Below are 7,500 nucleotides of genomic sequence, written 5' to 3' on the forward strand. Positions count from 1 at the left end.
AAGTGGAATTATTTACTTAGATAATCATGTGCAGTTTCCCCGTGTTTGCAATGGGCTCATGTTACGATACATGTTAATGCGATGTTCACGTATGTTTTAGCACACAAATATGTGGCATTCCAACTATGAGTTACCAAAAAGTAATTAATATCATCAACATTGTTGTTGTTGTTATTATTAAAAATGTAGTACCGGTGTAGATAGAAATAACTACAACATTTGTAAATTAGCTTATGTATCATCCTCCAAGATTGCCAAGGATGATAATTATAATAATGGGAAGTTGAACATTTGTTGAAACAAAAAACAGTAAAATATTTTCGACGACTCTCCCGAGGTTTTCCTTTCCAGGAAAAGAATTTTGTCTCTGTGATGAGAGAGTCACATTGCCTCGGCTTCCCCGAGTGAATGAACGTTCTTGGGATATATTTGATTCAGGCTTAATTTCAAGAATGAGAGAAGCAAACATGCATACGGGATAAGGATATTAAGTCGACGAGAAAGTAAGTTTTTGTTTCCATGAATATTTTTGCCTTGCAAAATGAACGTGACTAAGATCGAAGAATTTGATATTAAAAGCTCAAAGAATTAGATTCATACAAAGGCTTTCGATAAAGACAATTATCAAAACGAACAAATGAATAAACAAAATATTATAAACAATAATTCTTCATTGAAAAAAAGCTTAATATATCGTAAAATAATACTATGTAAACATGTTACAAAAGACAAATTGAAATTGGGTTTCTGCATCTCATGAAGTAAGAACTTCTTTACCCCCGTTAGTCCGAAATTAAGGGGTCGGTTGCCTGATGCATTCTTGCCAATGCCATATATCAAAGGCATCCTCTTCATCAAACATCCTCTCTCTTTACCATCCTTCAGCTTATCTTCCCATCTAAATCTCTGCCTATCTCTTGATCTTCTCCCCTAATAGATTCCTGCCAAGTCCTCTTCACTTCCTCCCCAGCATTCAACTTCAACACGTGCCCACACTATATCAGTCATGACACTTTTATCATCTCTGTGATCTTTACTACGCCTGCCATTCTTCTTATTTCATCAGTTTCTAATCTTTCAAACAGGGATATTCCCATAATATATCTCAGCATTCTCTTCTCTGTTCTCTCAAGCTTTGCTTCCTCTTTTCACCTTAAAGCCCAAGTTTTTGATCCATTGATAGAAATCAGGAATTTGAATGGATCAGGTAAAAATACGAAATAGAAAGAAAGAAAGAAAAACTTGACACAATGAGGACTCAGCATAAAGTTACAAATACACCTTGCTTCACGACTCCCAAATCAATATAAGATATAAGCTGTCCTTTATGGGCATCTCACTTCGTTCTAACACTCCAAGGATATTAAGGAGCTTCTTTCAGGACACCTCTTGCTCCCGGGGCATATCTTAAGTTATTTCCTTTTCATGTTTAGCAAAAAAAAAAAAAAAAAAAAAATAATAGTTTAGGAACAGCAGTCTTTAACAGACTTCGTGTCTTAAAGGAGGCTTTACATAACTGAGATTCCTCGTAGAGCTTCAGTCTCGTTGAATGATTAATTTTTTCCAATATATTATCCAGAGCAAAAGTCGTCTTTATTTCACAGACCAGAGGGTGAGTAAAATAGGCATCTTACATTCATAAGACGAAATCTTTAGAAATATGATTTTTCGAGTTGTCAGCTTCAATTCAATGTAAAAATTTGTTTTTATTTAGTGCAATACATTTTTTTTTTTGTATTTTTTCAGAAGAGGCTTTGGGAAGCAGCCCATTTTCCCTAAAACTTTGAACATTTTGTGAGAAAAAAATGTTTACTTATATTTTGGCAAAAACCTTAATAATAATAATAATAATAATAATAATAATAATAATAATAATAATAATAATAATAATAATAATAATAATAATAATAATAATAATAATTAAGTTGAATAATACTATTCATATCCATGTTGCCAGTTCCAAGTACTTGGGAGTTATTACAAACTTTGACTCGGTTGTGTTAGTTCAAATCTCCTTGGCCACTTGACACCTCCAGTCCGTCAGCAGTCGGTTGTGGCACACGTTTGGATTGGGAACGAAGGTGGGGCAGGGAAGGAGAAGAATTAGGGAGGAGGGGGAGGAGGAGGAGGAGGAGGAGGAGGGGAGAGAGAGAGAGAGAGAGAGAGAGAGAGAGAGAGAGAGAGAGAGAGAGAGAGAGAGAGAGAGAAGAGAGAGAGATTCTTAAGAAAATAAACGCAAAGTGATAAGATGACGTAAAGTGAAATTTTCTTTTCGTTTGTTCTGGAAATACAAGATATGAAAAAGAACTTAGATCACAAGTTTTTTTTTATTTGTTTGTGTTTGATCTTTTTCTTTGTGTAAAAGGGGAATCAAAATAAGGTCATATTTTTTTTTTAAATATAGAAAAATTCCGAGCGATTTAATAAATCAGTGAAATTATTTTTATGGGTTCACAGTAAGCTTGGATCTATTATTATTATTAATAATAATATTATTATTATTATTATTATTATTATTATTATTATTATTAATTATTAATTATTAATTATTAATTATTAATTATTAATCATTAATCATTAATTATTAATCATTATTAATTAATAATAATAATAGTAATAATAATAATAATAATAATAATAATAATAATAATTATTATTATTATTATTATTATTATTATTATTATTATTATCATTATTATTATTATTATTATGTCAACTAGCGAGGTCCCTCTTGGATATCCTACATAAATAAGAAATTGTAGGACGTTTAGCAATACAATCCACGACTTTTTTTTTTCTAGTTTTTATTTCATTTACATTTCCCCATAGCTAAAATATGCAGATATATTTTAATACATATAACAAATCATAGGGTAAATTCCATAAATGGAGTTAGACTAAAAAACAAGATAATTCTAAAAACACTTAAAATAATTTTGATATAAAGCTTGAAGTTCCATTATTCAAAGTTGGGTTTAAGCCCTTAATCAGTATACTTGGTGCGATTCGAAATTATTTACATTTTTAATTCTAGATTTACCTGATTGTTACAGGTGTTTTCTGAGTGCTTCCCTATGGATGACTGGAGGGGCCTAACAAGAATCTTTTTTGTTCTGTAACTTCTCCCTTCGTGGTCTGACAGTGCCCTTTTACAAGATCCTAAATAGCAGTTAACACACACTGCACATTTAACCGTGTAAACTATGTCAGAACACCAGTTCTTTGTCTTGTGTATGTCTTGGAAAAAAAAATATTTCAAAGTTATCATAAAAAATCGTTCTTAAGTTAATCTGAGGGAAATGCTGATTTGTGACTTTCTTTAAGTCTTCATTTATTTCCTCGCATAATTTCTCTCCTTGATAATGCAGTTTTATATATACGGTCTGTTTTTATGCAGTACTTGTAATAGACTTTTGCATAATGTTGCTTAGGAATCTCTCTAATTGACAATCAAATATCAAATCATTATTATTGTTTGTGTTATTACTATTATATTACAAAAATATTATGGTATTATTAGTATTAGAAGTAGAAGAGATTGAATAAAGAGATAGATGAACTTTATGACAAGAGAGGAAAGATATTTATTGATTTTACTTCCTTTGATAAATAAAATCTCAATTTCCAACATTCGAAGAATAAAGAGATTCGTCGATGTTACTTTTGTCGTCCAATCTAAAAATTGCTCCGGATATTATTTCCCGAAGGTCAAATCACCTTAGGTCTCACCTGTCCGTTTCCCAATTAATCGACTGAGCTCCGTTGACATCAAGTGGGATTGTGGGTTGAACTGGTATTGGAAAGGATGAAGACAAGGATTTTATTGTTACTTATTTTCTTTTCTTTTCATTACATTCTTGTTTGTAATTGGTTGTTTTCGAAGGCGATTCTGTATTTATTGGGATTCAAAGGAAAGAACATGAATGTTAGATTGCCAACAACGTAAAAGAATTGGAATTATACATAATTTTGCTGTTCTATAAAAATGTGATGAAAGCTTTGGCAATCGTAATGTCATAAGTTCAACACACACACACAAACACACACACACACACACACACAAACACACGATTAAATTATCTAAAAACGCCGAACCATAAATATCATAATAAAAATAATGATAAAAATAATGAAACCAATCAATCGTTTCTCTTTGCTTTTCAAAGTCTCTGGAAGTCAAAGAGAACGAAATAAACGTGTAGTATTTACGACGGACAACAAAGATTTGTCTCAATTGGAAAGTCTGAAGAACTTCAGACTTTTCTCTACCATTGCTGGAATATTCTCTCTCTCTCTCTCTCTCTCTCTCTCTCTCTCTCTCTCTCTCTCTCTCTCTCTCTCTCTCTCTCTCTCTCTCTGCTTCACCTTTTCTGCTAGGGAATTCTTTGCTCGTTCGAGTGTCATCTGATGTTTTTACTCCCGAATACGAATACAAATTGACTGTTTCCATTTTTCCAACAATCGAATTGACATTCAGTATTCAGGTATTTCCTTTGCTTAGTAAAAATACATACTTCACAGACACACACACACACACACACACACACACATATACATATATATATATATATATATATATATATATATATATATATATATATATATATATATATCTATATATATATATATACTATATATATATATATATATATATATATATATATATATATATATATATACTGTATATGTATACATGTACATATATATATATATATATATATATATATATATATATATATATATATATATATATATATATATATATATTATATATATATATATATATATATATATATATATATATATATATATATATATATATATATATATATATGCGTGCGTGTATGTATATATATCTCATTTATCTATTTTTTCCTAAAAGATTTTATTCATAATCTTAACTATACTCATCACAGCAAAATTTGGCTTGAAAAGGATTCCAACACTGATGTCATGCCTCCACAGATCACTAGTCCGCTCTTCAACTTATGATCTCTCTCTCTCTCTCTCTCTCTCTCTCTCTCTCTCTCTCTCTCTCTCTCTCTCTCTCTCTCTCTCTCTCTCTCTTTTCCAAGTTCACATTGTATATATGCGCCTTAGCTTGATTTCAAAAGTGGTCATATAAAGCTTTTAAAGCAGGAACACGCTTCATTGCGAATGTGTATGTGCGTGTCACAGCAAATGTAACAGAAATGTTTAGCATATGAGAATGGGAAGGCCCACGCTCATTAGTGACGTGGAACAAAAGTTATAATAATTTTGGAAACAATTTCAAAGTTACACCAATTTACACACACACACACACACACACACACATATATATATATATATATATATATATATATATATATATATATATATATATATATATATATATATATATATATATATATATATAATGTCCTAATTCATGTATATATGTGTGTGTTTTACGTCAAGGTAAATGAACTCAATATTCATGAGTAATCCACAAAAACCTATGTGTCAGCATGTTTTGCAATGGTGTATTTTGGTAACGAATGGAGTAGTTAGTTGTCGGTGAGCGCTCGAGTTGACAAGTCCCTCACCTGAGAGGGTAGTTGTGTATAGTGTACTTACGAACGAACCTTTTGTAATAAAATAAGAAAACCCATATTCCGACGTCTCATTATCCGTCTACATGGGTCATATTGGTGTCAGGTATAAAAAACTGTGCATGCTGTGAGTTAAGTTGTTCTTTGAGCCGGTGAAATAAAAGTTCAAGATGCCGAGATACCCAAGGACTAACATAGCAGACACTGCTGCTGTAGGAGATGAGAATGAAGGAGCAGTGGGATATAGCATTCCCGATGAAGAATATAGACAGGAAATTAGAACGTAAGAATTGGAAAATAAGTTAGAACAGTTGGAAGAGTTAATCAACAGATTAGAGGTGTAACGAGAACAGGAATGGCGCACAACCACAGCATATCCGACGTACATAAACGAAGTTCAAACGCACACAATTGAAACTACACATGCACAGCCGAATGAAGATATACAAATCGTAGTTCAAAAGTTGCCAGAACTCCAAGCAAGTTTTAGGCAGTTGATGATCAACGGCCTAACGAAGGATTTCAATCGATTGAAGTGTTTTTGAGAGACCCTGAAGTAGCCAAATATGGGTGGTCGGAAAGAGAAAAAGCAATTCAAGTAATTAGATTGCTGAAAGATCCTCCAGCAATGGAGGTAATGTGTTGGACAAGAAAGTTTAAGAAGTTCTTGAATAAAACAACGTTTAATTGAGAAGTATGCCTTACATGATGCGAGAAAAGGAGACCTAAAAGAAAATTACAAACCCAAAATACGGGAGGGTTAATCCGTTCTTTGTTTTGCAACTCGTATTTTTAGGGATTGCAATTCGTTTGCTACCCGGAGTGTCAATCTACCAGAAGGTAATAAAAAGGCAATTGCCCGTAAACATATTCGTAGATTGGTAAACCCGTATTTATGGGGTTATTTGTTCGATGACAATCGCTCGTTAACAGACGTAGTGAGTGCGATACAAAACATTTTAGACAGTTTGCCAGAAGGAAAAAGGACTGGAAATAACAGGGCTGATTCCGAGAAGTTGGCAGCCATGAGAAGCAGTCGACCCCCGAAGAGAGGTAAGGGGGAATGCAGTCAGCAGATTAGCAGAGTCTTCAGATGATGGTTCTGTGGTGGAAAGGGGCACCGACGAGTGGAATGCCCCACCCAAGGCATGGGTGTTACACTTGTCAGGCCTACGGTCATCTATCTCGAGAGTGCTCAGCAAAATACGCCCAGGGCGGGTGAGCTGGGGCACAAGCACACCTTCCCCCGCCCAACATCCGAGGAAAAGGAAACAAAGGAAGGGGGAGACGAGGGAGTTCGATGACCCCCCGCATGACATCACAAGTAGTAGCCGAGGAAGCAGTGACGACACACGTGACAGAGCAGGCACTGGGACTCCCATCGGTACCCCCGACCTCACCCACGCAGCACTAGGGCTTCACTTAGACACTGACACAATTCAAAATTGTTCCCTCCTTTTAGGAGACCTCTGGCTTCCAATTCCTCTCTCAATTGCGCATCCTTTAGGGTCTCCATTTTCCTAGGCTCCGTTTCGGCTCTCCCTATGAGCTAACAAAATTCCCTAGTTGAATCGTAGCTGACCTAACCAATGACTGGCCGAGAACCTGCACTACTTAATGAAGACCACTACCAGTACCTATGTTGTGACTTCATAAAGATCCTCCATGCCTAGAGAGCAATCCCTAAATGTATCAATGTCTCGTGTCCCAGTCCTCAACCTGAAATAACTCCTACCTGAAACAGCTCAGCCTCTACGTGAAAGAACTCCTACCTGAAATAACCCAGCATCTATCTGTATTAGCCTGCCCTCTATTGAAAGAACTCCTACTTGAAATGACTCCTACTTGAAATAGCTCACCTGCTTTCTGGAAGAACTCCTACCTTAAATAACGTCTATCTAATAGAACTTCTAAATAACTCCTACCT

This window comes from Palaemon carinicauda, chromosome 17 (assembly GCF_036898095.1).
Source record: "Palaemon carinicauda isolate YSFRI2023 chromosome 17, ASM3689809v2, whole genome shotgun sequence".
Lineage (NCBI taxonomy): Eukaryota > Metazoa > Arthropoda > Malacostraca > Decapoda > Palaemonidae > Palaemon > Palaemon carinicauda.